The following is a 21,508-nucleotide window of genomic DNA, read 5'->3' as shown; positions in this document are numbered from 1 at the left end:
TCAGGAGCTCTTAAATCCATGAAACCAATTCCTGTGGTTGCTCCAGAGGTAGAATCTATAGGCGGCTGATTCTGCAGATGCCAATTACTGGGCTGGAGGCTGACCCTTGGGTCCCACCTGCCATGTGTGTAACTCTAGGACCTGGAAGAGGGTGTCTGAGGGTAGCAAAAGCCCATCAGGTAAAATGAGTCACAACCATTTGTCTTAATACCTTATTTTCTCAATGATTTGTTTCTGGTTGCATATCACCTACTGTTTTCTTATTTACCTAATGATTTTATTTAAAATATGTGTATTATAATAATTTTACTGTATCATTGACATAAGTTTAAATCATCTTAATTATACCATATTATTATAGCTCATTATCATTTACTATGTTTTCTTTTGTGCTCATTCTCATTAAATTAAATAAAAATGTATGACTTAAAAATATACTTTCTGGAGCAGTTTCAGGTTCAAAGCAAAATTTAACACAAAGTACAGAGGATTATTGTACACTACCATCCCCATAAATGCACAACCTCCCTTATTATCGACATCCTGCCTCAGAGTGCTACATTTGCTACAATCCATGAACCTACCATGAACCAACTATGCAAGGAACCAACTGTGTCAATAGTTGAGTGCATTTATGTGGGTCTGTTTCTATACTCTGTATTCTGTTTTATTGATCTATTTTTACATCAATACCACACTGCCCTGAGTAGTAGTGTACCATAGTAGTAAGTCTTTAAATCAGATAGTGTCAATCCTCCAACTTTGTTCTTCCCCTTTCAAACTGTGTTCATTATTTCAGGTCTCCATATAAACTTTAGAATTAGTTTGTCATTATCCACAGAATAAGCTGACACATTTTGACTGGGACCATGTCGAATCCATAATCAAAGCTGGAAGAACTGACATTTTGACAATATGCCATATACACATAATTCCACTTAATCTTGGGAGTGATACCCCATCCTATTCACAGGTCCAGCCATACACAGGCACAGAGTTACATGGGCATGCACACCAAGGGTGAGAACTTCTGGGCTATCTTAAGACTGTGGCCACCACACTGCTCTATATTACAGGGACTTACAGGATATAATCAATAAATGCAGTATGAGGTCCTTGATCAACCCCAGTTTGAACAAATCAGTTATAAGAAGATATCTGAGGGACACCAACTTAGTAAAGGTGATAGGAACTATGGCTAATTTTAGTGAAGTGATAATGATAGTTCAGGTATCTTGAATTAAAAAAGAAGAGTCCTATGTTGTAAAGTTGCAAGCTGACATATCTAGAAAAAAGTGCCATGATGTCTGTAATTTCCTTTAAAATATTGCTTCAAAAACAAGAATTAACGGAGACCATTAAGGCAAAATGTTAATGGTTGTTCCAACCAGATGACAAATGACTTCTATGAGGTTTTCATTACAGAAAGAAAAACAATAGAGAAGTGAAAAGAAACATCAGGGCCTTGGCGCTGGTCTTTGGAGGTAGATATATGGAAGACAGAATTTTTTTAATAGCTTTTTATTTTGGAGACTTCCAGATTTGTAGTAAAGTTGTCAAGACAGTGGAGTTCCAATCTGCCCTTCACCCAGCTTTCCCCATGTTATCTTAGCCGACCAGCATTCGCCACAACCAACACGAAGAGATGGCATGGGCATGACACCTGGCATGACGTACTCACTAACCCACAAACTTATTTGAATTTCACCAGCTTATCTTTTTTTAAATTTATTTTTAGTATTCTGGGACTCCATATTGCATTAAGAATTGTTTAGAATTGTGGGGAACGTGAAAGATTTTAGCATAATAAGAAAAGGTTGGTAAGTCCTGCTGGTCGCACAAAGCTTGCCTCCTCAGGTGGAGTAAGTAAAGAATGTAATTGACAGTCATCTGCTGGGTGATAACCAAAAGCAATGCAAGGGTAGGAGTTTAATAAGGTGAATGGTGACTTTATAAAGTAACATTGGAGATTGTTTATATTTGAACAAATAGACCAGAAGACCACAGAGGCCCACCACCACTACCAAAGGCAACAGCAACAAGACAGAGAAAGGAAAACAAAACAAAACACCTTTCTGATTTAAAATATTTGGCTTTTGTTTTGTCTTCTTTTTTGTTTTTGATTGTTTGTCTTGGGGTTTTGGTTTGGGCTTTCCTGTCACAAAAGATCAAGACAAATAAAATAGAAAATATTACCTATTGTTGGAGTTTTTCAGTAAATATCTGCACTCAGCAAAACTAAAACACAAGCAAGTGAGTCTCAGTTTTCTGCTTTCTGCAAGTCAGCTTAAATTTAATGAATGAAATCATTACTTTCAAAATTGGTAATGAACAAAGTCAACAGATAAGTCTGGAAATTTCTCCATTAAAAATTCTTTTTCAAGAACAATGCCTGAAGAATTAACATCTTTATTTCATTTGAAAAAAAAATGTATTCATACTGAATACAATATCATTACAGAGCTCTCATTTTGCTGGTCCACGTAAGATCACATCTGCCTGTGGGGGAAGGGGTGACTCCTTTAACCCTTTCCACATGTGGCTTTGACAATGGATCCTTGGGGGGTACATTTCTCAACATTGATATAAATTATAATTTCTGTCAAAAGACTGACATACTGGTTCATTTAGAAAGGTTTATTTATTTATTTATTTTTTAAAGATTTTTATTTATTTATTTGACAGAGAGAAATCACAAGTAGATGGAGAGGCAGGCAGAGAGAGAGAGAGGGAAGCAGGCTCCCTGCTGAGCAGAGAGCCCGATGCGGGACTCGATCCCAGGACCCTGAGATCATGACCTGAGCCGAAGGCAGCGGCTTAACCCACTGAGCCACCCAGGCGTCCCTAGAAAGGTTTATTTTTGAATTCAAGATAGGTTTGGCAGGTTTTCACACAAGTCACATTCTCAGAGATTATCATATTTGGAATCTGAGAGTTTATCTTGCTGGAGATGTGGATTTAAAACTTGCTGGTGTGAATTTGAAGCCTGATTGCTTTGCAGGTGCAGCAGCTTGACAAGGAGTTGTCAACTGTCCTATAAAAAAGTCACATTGCTTTGGACAATACACAAACCTCACCTGCAAGCCTTGTGAACCTCTGGGTTGAGTAAAAGGAGACTTCATGTGGTTCTTACATTGTACAAAACCAGCAGAATGGCTTTTATTTTCAGGCCTGGCACTAAGATACTATTCTGTCAAGACTGGCATCTTTGTGAATTCCTAGTGTTTGTTTCCCCGTTCTGATCCCATGTCCATATGAGAAGCAAAAACTGGCATAATAATTAAAATTACAATACAAGAGAACTATTAGGGGGGTCTCCCCTATTCTCTGGAAAGTTAGATAAAATTTGATGAAATGCTCAATTCTATGTTTCTGTGGAATCCCAGTACTTTCCTCCAAACTCATGAAATTTTCCAGATGATAGAAAATCTCATAATCTTCCTGGATGAGAATTTCTGTTTCTTCATTTCATAGATCACTTTGTATCCATGATACATATATATTAAGTCATAAATGAAACTAATTCCCTTCCTCAACTTCAACAATCAAGCTAATGAGGAAATAACAAGATTGTCATATTGAAAATAGACAAGTGGACATCTTGGAAATGTAAAATGGCATTGAAATGAAAACCAGGTAAACCTCAAAAGAAATGAGTAGAAAATTACCAGAATTAGTCAATTAAAATAGAATTAATTATTTTAAAGTTTATTCTGAAAGAAATTGCCATTTATTCTGAAATGAGGTTTAAAGTAATGTAGCTAGAATAAGGACTATACTCTGAACACAGTACAGTGATATTAAGAAACAGATAGTTAAATAAAAGGTTTAAGAGAGATTGAAAATGTCACCCAAGATAGACCAATTAAGTTATTGGAGTTTGAAAAGTAGAGAATAGCAAAGAAAGGGGCATTGTTCCATCTTGTCTGCCTAATTCCAAAACACAATACATCAATTAATTTTGAAATAACTACATGCTCTGTTCTTCCTCAGTTCATTTTGTTCTTGACCTGGCAATGAGATCTCCTCTGCATTTCCTTATGATCTGTACTATGTCTCTCTTTTCTTGTAGATTTCTTTTCTGTCAGTAGAAGTTAAAAGGAAATAATGTTGCTCAAAGTGTGCTATACAAAAGATATTGCCAGAGGCTGTGATAAAACACACAAATCCACAGTCAAACAAGTTGGGAAATCGATCCACCTATGAAAGGCTATGGGAACTTCCACAGTAAAGAAACATGCCTGGCCTAATTGTAAGTCATGTTCTGAAATGACTTCATTTTGGAACTTCTTTTTCACTTGTAAAATTAAATGATGCCAGAACTTCCAGCTCTAACGGAGGAAGGAAGAAGGTCTGCCACTCCCTCCCCACAAAAACAGCTATAAGTGTGCAAAAGTAACAAAACAATTCTTTTGGACGTCTGGGAAATCAACTAGAGTCTTGAAACAATCTGAGAATCGTCCTTTCTCGGAAAAGTGCTAAGTCTGGGGTCAGAACAGAGGAATCGCAGGTTCTCTAGCTCGGGGCTCAGTGGGTGCAGACAGGCTGACATGAAGTGGCAGGCAGTGGCAACCACCAACTTCTCTCTCATGGTAAACAGAGCTCGCTGGCAGAAAGAAAGTCTCCAGTTAACCACAAATACAGCAGATCCTGAGGCTGTCTTCAGGCACAGAAAAGAGGGAAATGAGCAAGCACAATGTATAAGCCAGGCTTGGAAACATCCCGAACCTTGAACTTGCTCTTCCAAACCCACAGACATTGGCAGAGATAAATACCTCATGGGCTTGAGGTCTTGGAGCATAATCTGCTCAAGCTTCGATTAAGCAATGTGGATACAGGGAAGTCAGAATTGTAAATTAAGAACATAAAAATATTTTGAGCTGAGACATCAGCTTCTGCATGCCACAGAACTCATAGAGTCTGTAAAGACAGGATAATAAACAGAGAAACCAGCAAGTGAACAAAACCAATAATAACAGCAACCAAAGAGGAAAGTTGGAGTTGATCTCTGGTACATTATATAAACTGTTCAGTTTTTAACCAAAACTAGGAGACATGAAAGAAAGAGGGATCCATGGCCCGTGCTCGAAATGAAAGGGAACAAATCCGCTCATGTATGCCCAGATGTTATACTTGTAGGAGAGACTTAAAGCAGCCATGACAAGTCTGTTCAAGCAAGTGAAGGAAACCAGACATAAGTAATTATAGTGTGAAAATAATCTCTGTTTCAATAAACCAGTAGAGAGTCTAAAAGGGATACAATTTATTTGTTACAAAAATGATCTAAGGGAATTTCTGCAGTTGGATAAGAATAATAACTGAAATGAAAAAATCACCTAAGGGGCTCAACATCAAATCAAGATAGCAGAAAGAAAAGCAGGGAAATAGAATCTAGATAAACAACAACTAGCTTATCTACAGAACATGGGAAATAACAGAATAAATCCCAACAGGAGAGACTCACAGGAAACCACTGAGTGCACCAACCTGTCATACAAGTCTCAAAGGAGAGAACAGAGAAGAAATGTAGAAAACATATTCCAAGAATGAATGGCTAACAACATACCAAGAATCTCAACAAATTCCACGGAAAATAAATATAAAGAGATCCTGACCTAGGCACATCATAGTCAAAGATATAATCAAAATTAAAGAGAAAATCATAGAAGCAGAAGAGAAAGGTAGAAAGAAGGAAGAAAGGAAGAAAAAAGAAAGAAAGAAAGGAAGAAAGAAAGAAAGAAAAAGACTAATGACTTGTCACATACAGAGAAGTATCAATGGGATTCATCATGGCTGATGGACATCTAACCAGACACAACGTAAGGCAGAGAATATTGGAATGTCATGTCCAAAGTGCTGGGGGACAAGTGGGATAGTCCACCAAGAATTCTATTTCCAGAAAAAGGATCCTTCAAAATCAAAAGTGAAATAGAGATATTTCCAGATAATGGAGTGATAGAGTTTATTGCCATCAAAAAGGATATACTAGAAATATTAAAGAAGCCTTGTTGTCTGGGAAAAAAGAATTATATCAGATGGCAACTTGAAGCCACGGGAAGGAAAAAAAAAGCCATGAGAATGGTAAATGTGTGGGTTAGTATAAATATTCTTTTTTTTTTTTTTTTTTCCGTCTTTTTTTTTTTTTTTTTTAATTTTTTTATTTTTTATAAACATATATTTTTATCCCCAGGGGTACAGGTCTGTGAATCACCAGGTTTACACACTTCACAGCACTCACTAAATCACATACCCTCCCCAATGTCCATAATCCCACCCCTTTCTCCCAAACCCCCTCCCCCCGGCAACCCTCAGTTTGTTTTGTGAGATTAAGAGTCACTTATGGTTTGTCTCCCTCCCAATCCCATCTTGTTTCATTTATTCTTCTTCTACCCACTTAAGCCTCCATGTTGCATGACCACTTCCTCATATCATGGAGATCATATGATAGTTGTCTTTCTCTGCTTGACTTATTTCGCTAAGCATGATACGCTCTAGTTCCATCCATGTTGTTGCAAATGGCAAGATTTCATTTCTTTTGATGGCTGCATAGTACTCCATTGTGTATATATACCACATCTTCTTGATCCATTCATCTGTTGATGGACATCTAGGTTCTTTCCATAGTTTGGCTATTGTGGACATTGCTGCTATAAACATTCGGGTGCATGTGTCCCTTTGGATCACTACAATTGTATCTTTAGGGTAAATACCCAATAGTGCAATTGCTGGGTCATAGGGCAGTTCTATTTTCAACATTTTGAGGAACCTCCATGCTGTTTTCCAGAGTGGCTGCACCAGCTTGCATTCCCACCAACAGTGTAGGAGGGTTCCCCTTTCTCCGCATCCTCGCCAGCATCTGTCATTTCCTGACTTGTTGATTTTAGCCATTCTGACTGGTGTGAGGTGATATCTCATTGTGGTTTTGATTTGTATTTCCCTGATGCCGAGTGATATGGAGCACTTTTTCATGTGTCTGTTCGCCATCTGGATGTCTTCTTTGCAGAAATGTCTGTTCATGTCTTCTGCCCATTTCTTGATTGGATTTTTTGTTCTTTGGGTGTTGAGTTTGCTAAGTTCTTTATAGATTCTGGACACTAGTCCTTTATCTGATATGTCGTTTGCAAATATCTTCTCCCATTCTGTCAGTTGTCTTTTGATTTTGTTAACTGTTTCCTTTGCTGTGCAAAAGCTTTTGATCTTGATGAAATCCCAGTAGTTCATTTTTTCCCTTGCTTCCCTTGCCTTTTGCGTTGTTCCTAGGAAGATGTTGCTGCGGCAGAGGTCGAAGAGGTTGCTGCCCGTGTTCTCCTCAAGGATTTTGATGGATTCCTTTCGTACATTGAGGTCCTTCATCCATTTTGAGTCTATTTTTGTGTGTGGTGTAAGGAAATGGTCCAATTTCATTTTTCTGCATGTGGCTGTCCAATTTTCCCAGCACCATTTATTGAAAAGGCTGTCTTTTTTCCATTGGACATTCTTTCCTGCTTTGTCGAAGATTAGTTGACCATAGATTTGAGGGTCTATTTCTGGGCTCTCTATTCTGCTCCATTGATCTATGTGTCTGTTTTTGTGCCAGTACCATGCTGTCTTGATGATGACAGCTTTGTAATAGAGCTTGAAGTCCGGAATTGTGATGCCACCAACGTTGGCTTTCTTTTTCAATATCCCTTTGGCTATTCGAGGTCTTTTCTGGTTCCATATAAATTTTAGAATTATTTGTTCCATTTCTTTGAAAAAGATGGATGGTACTTTGATAGGAATTGCATTAAATGTGTAGATTGCTTTAGGTAGCATAGACATTTTCACAATATTTATTCTTCCAATCCAGGAGCATGGAACATTTTTCCATTTCTTTGTGTCTTCCTCAATTTCTTTCATGAGTACTTTATAGTTTTCTGAGTATAGATTCTGTGTCTCTTTGGTTAGGTTTATTCCTAGGTATCTTATGGTTTTGGATGCAATTGTAAATGGGATTGACTCCTTGATATCTCTTTCTTCTGTCTTGCTGTTGGTGTAGAGAAATGCAACTGATTTCTGTGCATTGATTTTATATCCTGACACTTTACTGAATTCCTGTATAAGTTCTAGCAGTTTTGGAGTGGAGTCTTTTGGGTTTTCCACATATAGTATCATATCATCTGCGAAGAGTGATAATTTGACTTCTTCTTTGCCGATTTGGATGCCTTTAATTTCCTTTTGTTGTCTGATTGCTGAGGCTAGGACCTCTAGTACGATGTTGAATAGCAGTGGTGATAATGGACATCCCTGCCGTGTTCCTGACCTTAGCGGAAAAGCTTTCAGTTTTTCTCCATTGAGAATGATATTTGCGGTGGGTTTTTCATAGATGGCTTTGATGATATTGAGGTATGTGCCCTCTATCCCTACACTTTGAAGAGTTTTGATCAGGAAGGGATGTTGTACTTTGTCAAATGCTTTTTCAGCATCTATTGAGAGTATCATATGGTTCTTGTTCTTTCTTTTATTGATGTGTTGTATCACATTGACTGATTTGCGGATGTTGAACCAACCTTGCAGCCCTGGAATAAATCCCACTTGGTCGTGGTGAATAATCTTTTTAATGTACTGTTGAATCCTATTGGCTAGTATTTTGTTGAGTATTTTCGCATCTGTGTTCATCAAGGATATCGGTCTATAGCTCTCTTTTTTGGTGAGATCCTTGTCTGGTTTTGGGATCAAGGTGATGCTGGCCTCATAAAATGAGTTTGGAAGTTTTCCTTCCATTTCTATTTTTTGGAACAGTTTCAGGAGAATAGGAATTAGTTCTTCTTTAAATGTTTGGTAGAATTCCCCCGGGAAGCCGTCTGGCCCTGGGCTTTTGTTTGTTTGGAGATTTTTAATGACTGTTTCAATCTCCTTACTGGTTATGGGTCTGTTCAGGCTTTCTATTTCTTCCTGGTTCAGTTGTGGTAGTTTATATGTTTCTAGGAATGCATCCATTTCTTCCAGATTGTCAAATTTATTGCCGTAGAGTTGCTCATAGTATGTTCTTATAATAGTTTGTATTTCTTTGGTGTTAGTTGTGATCTCTCCTCTTTCATTCATGATTTTATTTATTTGGGTCCTTTCTCTTTTCTTTTTGATAAGTCGGGCCAGGGGTTTATCAATTTTATTAATTCTTTCAAAGAACCAGCTCCTAGTTTCGTTGATTTGTTCTATTGTTTTTTTGGTTTCTATTTCATTGATTTCTGCTCTGATCTTTATGATTTCTCTTCTCCTGCTGGGCTTAGGGTTTCTTTCTTGTTCTTTCTCCAGCTCCTTTAGGTGTAGGGTTAGGTTGTGTACCTGAGACCTTTCTTGTTTCTTGAGAAAGGCTTGTACCGCTATATATTTTCCTCTCAGGACTGCCTTTGTTGTGTCCCACAGATTTTGAACCGTTGTATTTTCATTATCATTTGTTTCCATGATTTTTTTCAATTCTTCTTTAATTTCCCGGTTGACCCATTCATTCTTTAGAAGGATACTGTTTAGTCTCCATGTATTTGGGTTCTTTCCAAACTTCCTTTTGTGGTTGAGTTCTAGCTTTAGAGCATTGTGGTCTGAAAATATGCAGGGAATGATCCCAATCTTTTGATACCGGTTGAGTCCTGATTTAGGACCGAGGATGTGATCTATTCTGGAGAATGTTCCATGTGCACTAGAGAAGAATGTGTATTCTGTTGCTTTGGGATGAAATATTCTGAATATATCTGTGATGTCCATCTGGTCCAGTGTGTCGTTTAAGGCCTTTATTTCCTTGCTGATCTTTTGCTTGGATGACCTGTCCATTTCAGTGAGGGAAGTGTTAAAGTCCCCTACTATTATTGTATTATTGTTGATGTGTTTCTTTGATTTTGTTATTAATTGGTTTATATAGTTGGCTGCTCCCACATTGGGGGCATAGATATTTAAAATTGTTAAATCTTCTTGTTGGACAGACCCTTTGAGTATGATATAGTGTCCTTCCTCATCTCTTATTATAGTCTTTGGCTTAAAATCTAATTGATCTGATATAAGGATTGCCACTCCTGCTTTCTTCTGATGTCCATTAGCATGGTAAATTCTTTTCCACCCCCTCACTTTAAATCTGGAGGTGTCTTCGGGCTTAAAATGTGTTTCTTGGAGGCTAGTATAAATATTCTATAAGCGATGTTTTTCTCATTTCTTCTCTTAACTATGTTAAAAAGCATGAGATTGTACAAGTAGGTACAAGTGATAATAATAACAGTATTATTAGACTTACACAAAAATGGAATACATATGGCAATGGTAGCACAGAGGTGGGTATGCAAATGCATCTATATTAGAGAAAAATTTCTGTATTTTGTCAAAATTAAGTTCTTGCTAATCTGACCTAGGTTGTGAAAATTGGGAAATATTGTAATCCCTATAGTAACCACTAAAAACACAAACAAACAAACAAACAAAACCCTCAAAAACATAGTTAAGAATCAACGCAGTCTTTAAAATGCCGCAGTGAAATAAATTTATCACAAAAGGTGGTGGCGAGCAGAAAGACAGAGGATCAAAAGACAGGATGTTTTCTGACTACAACAGAATCAGAAATTGATGCAAAAAGAAAGATGGTAAACCTAAACATATTTGGAAATTAAAGAACTCACTTCTAAATGACCATTCAAAAACTTTCACAAGAGAGTTTGGAAAAGATCTTAAACTGAATGAAAGTAAAAACATGACCTATCCTAATTTATGGGGTACAGTTTCTGCAGGGTTGAGAGAAAAACCTATGTATGTAAATGATAATGTTAGGGAAACAGTAAGGCTCAAATCAACCACCTAAGCTTCCCCTCAAGAAACTAGAAAAATATGTAATAAAAAGTCCGACCGTTTGATGTTCCACTACTGATAACACTTATATCTCACCACCCCAGTTCCCCCTCTGCCTGCCATCTGGACAAGCTGGTAAGAAAGTCCCCGTGCTCCTTCCTTTGTGCCCATGGGGAGTTGAAATACACTTGAACATCCACACCCAAGCCCCAGACCCTAAGCACTGTCATAACCGCAGGCCAGTCTTCTCTTCCTGGTTTTCTCCAGAAATTCTCATTCCTGCCAGGGAGCCTCCTTTCCTTCTGAGAAAGCTTCATTATGCTAGTAATAGACACTTCAGCTCCTCATGGTGGATGCCTGTGGCATCATCAGTTTTGACATCCAGACCAAATTTGGATTGCGGAGAAAATAAAATGGAGTTCCGTTGAGGGGAGGAATCCAGTTAGTAGGACACAGGCAGCCTGGATGAGGAGGAACCAGAGGTCACTCTGGAAGGATGGCAGTGTGTGTGGGGCCACAAAGTAGCACTGAATCTCAGACAGAGAGGACCCAGGGGTTCACAGGAAGTGCTGAATGTGGCATTTTACCTGACCTCCTCTACTGGGCAGGAGGGAAACTCACAACCACCAAGAGAAGCTTCTAAAATTTGGCTTATCTTAACAGATTGATTCTTTTTTTTTAAAGATTTTTTTTTTTTATTTATCTGACAGAGATCACAAGTAGGCAGAGAGGCAAGCAGAGAGAGAGGAGGAAGCAGGCTCCCTGCAGAGCAGAGAGCCCGATGTGGGGCTCGATCCCAGGACCCTGGGATCATGACCTGAGCCGAAGGCAGAGGCTTAAACCACTGAGCCACCCAGGTGCCCCATTAACAGATTGATTCTTATGTTGCTGTAGCTTAAGAAATGTAAGCAATGCAAAGCTACATTTGTTGCTTTTTTTGTTTGTTTTTTGTTTTTTTGTTTTCCAGTGTTCCAAAATTCATTGTTTATGCACCACACCTAGTGCTCCATGCAATCTGTGCCCTCCTTAATACCCACCACCAGGCTCGCCCACCCCCCATCCTGCTCCCTTCCAAAACCCTCAGTTTGTTTCTTCGAGTCCACAGTCTCTCTTGGTTCATGTCCCTCTCCAATTTACGCCAATTCACTTTTCCTTTCCTTCTCCCAATGTCCTCTGTGCTATTCCTTATGCTCCACAAGTAAGTGAAACCTTATGATAATTAACTTTCTCTGAGTGACTTATTTCACTCAGCATAATCTCCTCCAGTCCCATCTATGTTGATACAAAAGTTGAGTATTCATCATATCTGATGGAGGCATAATACTCCATTGTATATATAGACCATATCTTCCTTATCCATTCATCTGTTGAAGGGCATCTTGGCTCTTTCCACAGTTTGGTTATGGTGGCCATTGCTGCTATGAATGTTGGGGTACAGATGGCCCTTCTTTTCACTACATCTGTATATAGATGTGCAGATATCCAGAAGTGCAATTGCAGGTCCATAGGGTAGCTCTATTTTTAATTTTTTGAGGAACCTCCACACTGTTTTCCAAAGTGGCTGCACCAACTTGCATTCCCACCAACAGTGTGAGAGGGCTCCCCTTTCCTCACATCCTCTCCAACACACGTTGTTTCCTGCCCTGTCCATTTTGGCCATTCTAACTGGTGTAAAGTAGATAACTGGTGTAAATTATCTCAAAGTGGTTTTGATTTGAATCTCCCTGATGGCTAATGATGATGAGCATTTTTTCTGGAGTCTGTTCGCCATTTGTATGTCTTCTTTGGAGAATTGTCTGTTCATGTCTTCTGCCCATTTTTTGATATGATTATCTGTTTTTGGGGTGTGGAGTTTTAGCAGTTCTTTATAGATCTTAGATATCAGCCCTTCATCTGTAGTGTTATTTGTGAATATCTTCTGCCATTCTGTGGGTTGCATCTTCATTTTGTTGACTGTTTCCTTTGCTGTGCAGAAGCTTTTGATCTTGATAAAGTCCCAAAAGTTCATTTTCACTTCTGTTTCCTTTGCCTTTGGAGACCTGTCTTGAAAGAAGTTGCTGTGGTCAGTGTCAAAGAAGTTACTGCCTATGTTCTCCTCTAGGATTTTGATAGATTCCTGCCTCATGTTGAAGTCTTTTATCCATTTCGAGTTTATCATTGTGTGTGGTGTAAAAGAGTGGTCAAGTTTCATTCTTCTATACATAGCTGTCCAGTTTTCCCAGCACCATTTACTGAAGAAACTGTCTTTTTTCCAATAGATATTTTTTCCTCCTTTGTCAAGATTATTTGACCACAGAGTTGGGGGTCCATATCTGAGCTCTATATCTGAGCTCTGTACTCCACTGGTCTATGTGTCTGTTTTTGTGCCAGTACCATGCTGTCTTGGAGATCACAGCTTTGTAGTAAAGTTTGAAATCAGGTAAGATGATGCTTCCAGCTTTGTTTTTCTTTTTCAACATTTCCTTAGTGATTCAGGGTCTTTTCTGGTTCCATATAAATTTTAGGATTATTTGTTTCAGCATTTTGAAAAATGCCAGTGGAATTTTCATCCAGATGCCATTGAAAGTATAGATTGCTCTGGGCAGTATAGACATTTTAACAATGTTTATTCTTCCAATTCATGAGCATGTAATGGTCTTCCATCTTATTGTGTCTTCAATTTATTTCATGAGTGTTCTGTAGTTCCTCGAGTACAGATCCTTTACCTCTTCAGTTAGGTTTATTCCCAGGAATCTTACGGCTTTTGGTGATCTAATAAATGGAATCAATTCTCTACTTTCCCTTTCTATATTTTCATTGTTAGTGTATAAGAAAGCAACTGATTTCTGTGCATTGATTTCTGTATCCTGCCACATTATTGAATTGCTGTATGAATTCTAGTAGTTTGGGGGTGGAGTCTTTTGGGTTCTCCATATAAAGTATCACACCATCTGTGAAGAGAGAGTTTGACTTCTTCTTTGCCAATTTGAATACCTTTTATTTCTTTTTGTTGTCTGATTGCTGTCGCTAGGACTTCTAGTACTATGTTGAACAACAGTGGTGAGAGTGAGCATCCTTGTCGTGTTCCTGATCTCAATGGGAAGGCTGTCTGTTTTCTCCCATTGAGAGTGATATTCACTGTGGGTTTTTCATAGATAGACTTTATGACATTGAGGAATATTCCCTCTATCCCTATACTTTGAAGAATTTTAATCAGGAATGGATGCTATATTTTGTTAAATGCTTTTTCCTGCATCAACTGAGAGGACCATGTTTCTTTTATTGATTTTTTCTGTCACATTGATTGATCTGTGAATGTTGAACCACCCTTGCATCTCAGGGATAAATCCCACCTAGTCGTGGTGGATAATCTTTTTAATGTATTGCTGGATCCTATTAGCTAGGATGTTTTTGAGAATCTTGGCATCCATATTCCTCAGGATATTGGTTTGAAATTCTCCTTTTTGATGGGGTCTTTGCCTGGTTTGGGAATCAAGGTAATGCTGGCTTCATAGAAAGAGTCTGGAAACTTTCCTTCTGTTTCTATTTTTTGAAACAGCTTCGGGAGAATAGATAGTATTTCTTCTTTGACTGTTGGTAGAATTTTTCATGGAATCTGTCAGGTCCTAGACTCTTGTATTTGGGAGGTTTTTGATCACTGCTTCAATCTCGTTACTAGATATTGATCTGTTCAGGTTGTTGATTTCTTCCTGTTTCAGTCTTGGAAGTTTATACGTTTCCAGGAATGCATCCATTACTTCTAGGTTGTTTAACTTATTGGCATATAACTGTTGATAATAATTTCTGAAGATTGTTTCCATTTCCTTAGTGTTAGTCATTATCTCTCCCCTTTCATTCATAATTTTATTAATTTGGGTTCTCTCTCTTTTCTTTTGGATTAATTTGGTCAGTGGTTTATTGACTTTATTAATTCTTTCAAAGAACCTGCTTCAGTTTCATTGATATATTCTACTGTATCTCTGGTTTTAACTCACTGATCTCTCCTATAATCTTTATTATTTCCCTCCTTGTGCATAGGGTTGGCTTAATTTGCTGCTGTTTTCCAGTTCTTTAAGGTGTAAAGAGAGTTGGTGTATTCTGGATTTTTCAATTTTTTTTTTTCTTTTTTGAGTGAGGCTTGGATGGCTATATATTTCCTCCTTAGGACCGACTTTGCTATATCCCATAGGTTTTGGACCAAGGTGTCTTCATTCTCATTGGTTTCCAGGAATTGTTTAAGTTCTTTGATTTCCTGGTTGATCCAAACATTCTATAGCAGGATTGTCTTTAGCTTCCAAGTATTTGAATTCCTCCCAAACTTTTTCTTGTGGTGAGTTCCAGTTTCAAAGCATTGTGGTCTGACAATATTCAGGGAATAATCTCAATCTTTTGGTATCAGTTGATACCTGATTTGTGATGGAGTATGTGGTCTATTCTGGAGAAAATCCTATGTGCACTTGAGAAGAATGAATATTCTGTTGTTTTAGGGTGGAATGTTCTGTATATATCTGTATAGTACACCTGGTCCAATGTGTCATTCAAAGCTCTTGTTTCTTTGTTGATTTTCTGTTTAGATCTGTCTATTACTGAGAATAGTGTGTTAAAAATCCCCTACAATTAATGTGTTCATATCAATATGACTCTTTATTTTGATTAACAGTTGGCTTATGTAGTTGGCTGCTTCCATGTTGGGTGCATAAATATTTATAATTATTGGATCTTCTTGGTGGATAGACCCTTCAAGAATGATGTAGTGTCCTTCTGTATCTCTGTCTACAGTCCTTAGCTTGAAATCGAATTCATCTGATATAAGAATTGCTACCCCAGCTTTATTTTGAGGCCCATTGCCATAAAAGATGGTTCTCCATCCCTTCACTTTCAGTCTGGATGTATCTTTAGGTTCCAAATGTGTCTCTTGTAGATAGCATATGGACAGGTCCTGTCATTTAATCCAGTCTGCAACCCTGTGCTCTTTTGTGGGAGCATTTAGGCCATTCACATTGAGTGATTATTGAAAGACAAGTTTTTATTGACATCATGTTGCCTGTGAAGTCCTTGTTTCTATAAATTGTCTCTGTAAATTTCTGTTCTATGTCACTCTTGGGTTCATTCTCCTTCTATAGAACCCCACTTAATATTTCTTGTAGTGCCAGCTTGGTGATCACATAATCTTTTGAACTCTGCCAGTCTGGGAAGCTCTTTATCTCTCCATCCATTCTGAATGACAGCCTTGCTGGATAAAGTATTCTTGGTTGCCTGTTCTTCTCATTTAGTGCCCTGAATATGTCTTGCCAGCCCTTTCTGGCTTGCCACGTTTCTGTGGACAGGTATGATGTTATTCTGATGGTCCTTCCTTGTACATAAGGAATCTATTCCCCCCAGCTGCCCTTAAGACATCCTCTCTGAATTTATGTCTCATTAATTTCACAATTATGTGCCTGGTGGTATTTCTAGACTTGTTGATCTTGGGGGGTGTCTTTTCTGGCTCTAAGGACATAAACACTTGTTCCAGTCCCCAGATCTGGAAAATTTTCATCCAATGTTTATTCAACTATATCTTCTAGTCCTCTCACTCTCTCCACCCCTTTAGGGATCCCAATAATTCTAACATTGGAACATTTCATGGCATCATTTATTTCCCTAATTCTGTATTCGTGGCTTCTAAGCTGTTTGTTCCAGACCTCCTTCTGATCCTTCTTTCCTATCAGTTTTTCTTCTAGATCACTAATTCGATCTTCTGCCTCAGTTACCCTAGCTGTTGGAGTCTTTAGATTAGATTGGATCTCATTGATAGCACTTTTAAGTTCTGCCAGATCAGCTCTCACTTCTGTCCTCAGAGATTCTATGTTGCCACTAATGGTCTTCTCCAACCAAGCCATTGCCTGGATAACTGTCACCCTGATTTCCATTTCCGACATATTGTTTATGTACGTATCCAATAGTTCTGTGGCAGAGAGCACAGTCTCTGAATTTTTCCTCTGTTGGGTGTTCATTCTCCTAGTCATTTGGGTGAGATGTACTTGAGGGGATATATAGCTGAATGTATCAACCATGATCTACACAAGATGCACCCTAGAAAGTTCCAGAGCAATTGGAAGTCACCACCAAAAAGAAAGAAGAAAGTAAAAAGGGAGAGAAAAAGAGTGAAAAAAGAAAAAAAAAAAAAACATCCAAAATGAGCTCCAAAAGTAAGATTTATAAGATAAACAAAATGAACAAGCAAAAAGACTGACAAAAGTAAAAGAAAAAAAAAAAAAAAAAAACAGAAAAACCCAGCCAAAATGAAGCCCAAGAATAAGATTTATATAGTACAAAAAAAAAAAAAAAAAAAAAAATACACAGAAACACTGATAGAAAAATAAGATGAGAAGATGGTTATAAACTCTTGATGTGGGCGAGGAAGGTTATTTCAGTTCTTCCTGGGTGTGTCTTGTTATCCTTGTTAAAGGACTCAACATTCCAGAGATATAGAGAAATTAAAACTGTTTTATATATAGGGGTATTATTAAATAGGGGGAAAGGATTACCTTGAAGTTTTTATCTATCTATCTATCTATTTATCTATAAAAAGAAACATAAGTTTATGTATGAAAAATTTCAAATTAAAAAGTTATTATGTAATATATTTTATTAAAAATCTAGTTTTAATGGTAAATAGGTTAAAAAAATAAAATAAGAATTGTGAGAATGAATTTTTTTTTAAAGATTTTATTTATTCAACAGACAGAGATCACAATTAGGTAGAGAGGCAGGGAGAGAGAGGGGGAAGCAGGTTCCCCACTGAGCTGAGAGTCAGATGCGGTGTTCAATTCCAGGACCCTGAGATCATGACTTGAGCTGAAGGCAGAGGCATAACCTACTGAGCCACTCAGGTGCCTCCGTGAAAACAAATAAAAAAAAAAGTTGTATCTATGAAATATACAGGTTTGGGGGCAATACTGGAAGCTTAATATATTGATTTCCCCTGATGTTGGGGTTTTACAGTTTTATGGGGACCCTGTGGTGGTTATCCTCTGGGTCTTTGGGCTTGCGTTCTGGGGAGGGACTTGCTTCATTGTTTTCCCATCAATCTTGCTAGGGCTGAGTCATCCTGTCCCCTATTGAGGGGCTGGGCTCTGTGGAAACCAGTTTTACAGGCTTTGTTCTCTAGAGGTTTTTGTTCTTTGGCAGCTTTTTTCTGGCAAAACTAGATTTGTGTGACCTGGGTCTGTGTCAAAGTTGGACACATTTTATCTAGTTTGTCTCTTGAACTAGAGAAGCTTTTAAAGAGGGTCCCTCATGGAAACTACTTCTTCCAAAGTGAGGTGACTGCTCTTTGGCAAATCCTTTCTTTTCTTTTCTTTTCTTCTCTTTCTTTCTTTCTTTCTTTCTTTCTTTCTTCTTTTTTAAGATTTTTATTTATTTATTTGACACAGAGAGATAGAGAGAGAGAGAGGGAACACAAGAAGGAGGAGTGGGAGATGGAGAAGTAGGCTTCTTGCAGAGCAGGGAGCTCAATGCAGGATTTAATCCCAGGATCCTGGCATCATGATCTGAGTTTAAGGCAGACACTCAGTTTACTGAGCCACCCATGACCCCCCAGGGAATCCTTTCTGCTAGTTTCATCTAAGCTGCGAATATCTGGGTAATTGTGTAGCTTGGAAAGAGGTGCCTGTGGTAACCCGGATTGCTGTGGGTCAACACTGTTCTTTGCCACTTCGTCTTTCCCCTGCATCCCTGCATGGTTGTGGGACCTGCTGTGGGGAATAAGTCATCAGACACCTCCACTGAGAGAGTTTATTGAAGCCACAAGAATTATTTTATATTTACAATCATCAATCATGTTTTTCAAGAAGATGTTTAGTGAAAATGGTCACCTTTTAAATGCATGTTGAATGTGTGAATATGTTTACAGCAACATTTAGGTAAAAAAATGAGGTGATTTATTTCTGATTTATTTCAGATGCTAGGCAGTTGTCAAACAGTATTAATGTCTACAAATCAATAGATGAGCACAGAAGAATTACAGCGAGGTCTGTGACACAGATGGAAGCATAATAGAGTCCATCTTTCATCTACTTAACCAAATTCCTCCTGTTCCTAATGCCTCTTCCCATAGGATGAATGGGCTTCGCTGAGGCATGTGCACAAGCCATCTCCTACTTAACAGCTACTGAGGGCTGTGTGCTGACAGGGAACAGCCAAATGGTTATTAGAGAGGCCCCTCGCATGAATGACAACTCTACACAGAGGTGACAAGACATAAGCAGACTTCTCATCTAAGTTTTAGAACATTGGAGGAAACTGAGAGCTTACAGATAATGCAGACCAAGGCCCTTAGTTCCTGTTTGGCTCAGTGATGAACTAGGGAAAGCCAAGCCCAAGCTCAGTGAGGAGGATCCAGGAAAGCTAGCAGAGACCTCTGGGAAAGCCTTGAGCAGTATGGCCACGCTATGAGACAGCCTCAGGGAGTCAGAGCAGACAGAGCCTCAGGGGAGCACACCAGGCTCTGCATTGAGCCCTACTCCCTGGGCTTGACCAGGGTAGTTGGAGGGACCTTTTTCTTAGACAATTTGCAAGCCAGCCTCAAGGGGACCCTGACCTCCATCATCCAGCAGGAAAAGATGAGCCCATTCTTTTAGAGATGACAGACCTGCAAGAGGCTCACCTAAGGTTTCTCTTCTGTGGAATCTAAACACCAGCCAACTCCAGAAAGATTCCACAGCCTCTGCTCCAGCTGCAAAGTGACAAAGTGACATTCCCTAAGGGACAACACTCAGGAGTCTGCGGGTAAAGCCCTGTTTGATTCTTCTGTCCCTGTACTTAAAGCATCATGGGATTTACTGGTGATCCAGAAGACAAACATAACCATTTGGTTGAATTTCTTAACTTAAAAAATCAATCCCAAAAGTTGCTTATCAAGGCAGATTACATATTAGTCACTATAAGGAATTTAACAGATATGCAGGGTACTCAAAACTCCCAGGGCTCAGAAGCTAAATCAAGATATAATGAAGAAGATCAGGAAAATATCAACATCTGAAACCATATGTTTTCATGTCGTGGCTAGCGCGACGAATCGACCAAGGTAACCGTGGGGGCTGAGAGGATAATGAAAAAAAGTTGAGACAAAGAGATGGGAGGCAGAAGGGACACTGAAGATGATGTCCAACAGTGCCAAATTTATTCCACGTCTTACAAGCACTTATAAGGCAAACCAGAATAGGAGGAGCATTACATCAGTACCTAGTCAGATGACCCCAAGTTCCTATAACAAGTTTACATGAACTACAAGCAAACCTCATGTAGTTTTGGCTAAAGCCATTAGCAAGACAATCAACCAGTGAATGGATCATGGGAGGTACAGAGCAACAAGGATTAACTAAGAGCTCAGGACTCTGGCCACACTGTTCCCTACTGCAGGGAGAGTGTGTGGGAAGTCAGGTAGGCAAGTGCACGACACATAGCACAGACCCTCTCTCAGTGCACTCAACTTTCCCATCCTTAACCTTGTCAAGGTGTCCAGACTTTGAAGGAGATACAAGTCAGGACCTGGTTTGATCCTCCACTCCAACCATGCCATGGCCTCCAACATTTTCATGTAAAAAGAAGCAAAGCCTAGGGAAATGAAAGCTAGAGGGAGAGATGCAGAAAGCAAAAGAAGAGAAAAACCAACTTTATATTTTGTGTGTGAGAGTGATTAAAATCCCTCCCTGCCACTCAGAGACAAAGAAAACAGTAAAACATTCTTACCTTGGCAAACTGAACAAACCATAAATCACTCATTCAAGAATCCTACCCAAATTAGTGAGGTATAGTTTAAGGGAACATTCACAAAGTACTAATTATTTTCTAGGTGAAAATTTAGCTGTGATTAAATCCAGTTTCTAATGCATGATGAATAATACCATGCTATAATACCATCCTATCATGCTGTAAAATACCATGACTTCTAAAATCACTTTTCCTTCATAAAATTGGAGGTTCATAACCTTAAAAATTAGCTCATTGGAAAATGGAACACAGAATGTAAGATAAATGATTATAACACAACAGGTTTATTCACATGAAGTTAAACAATCAGGAGAAAAGTGAACGCAATTTGATGTCACTGAGGAAACACCAAAAACTTTGTTTCTAAAATAAATAAATAAATAAATAAATAAGATGTTTATGACTCTGTACCAGAGAAAGAGAGATAGTATCCAATGAGATTTTTTCTTTTAGAAGAAATTTCCAAACCATAGCTTATTCTTACATGTACTATTTACAATCTAATCTAAGCTTCTGGTAAAATGTTTTTGTTCTTTATTTTCCCCAATAATAAGCCATCATTTATTAAAATAAAGTAAAATGGAATGAAAACATATAATTCTTAGTATTTATAATATTTTGATAGAGTTAATGGTGGAGATTCTGAATTTATAGACACTCATGAAAGTCTTCTTTTTAGAATTTTGACTGTATGACTTCTTAGCCTGGCTGGAGGCTTGTGTGTTTTATTGATCTTTTCAAAGAATCAGCTTTTGGTTTTGTTGATTTTCTCTGTTGATTTCTTACTTTCAATTTCACTGATTTCTGCTCTAATTTTTATTGTTCCTTTACTCCTCCTTACTTTGTATTTAATGTACTCTTCTTTTTCTAGTTGATTCAGGTGAAAACGTAGATCATTGATTTTTAGATATTAGGTCTAAATATAGATCTATGGAGGTGGAGGTTCTTAGATCTTAGATATTTCTTCTTTTCTGGCGCACTCAGTGAATGC

Source organism: Mustela lutreola, chromosome 4 (assembly GCF_030435805.1).
Source record: "Mustela lutreola isolate mMusLut2 chromosome 4, mMusLut2.pri, whole genome shotgun sequence".
In the NCBI taxonomy this organism is placed as follows: domain Eukaryota; kingdom Metazoa; phylum Chordata; class Mammalia; order Carnivora; family Mustelidae; genus Mustela; species Mustela lutreola.
This window is presented reverse-complemented; position numbering follows the sequence as displayed.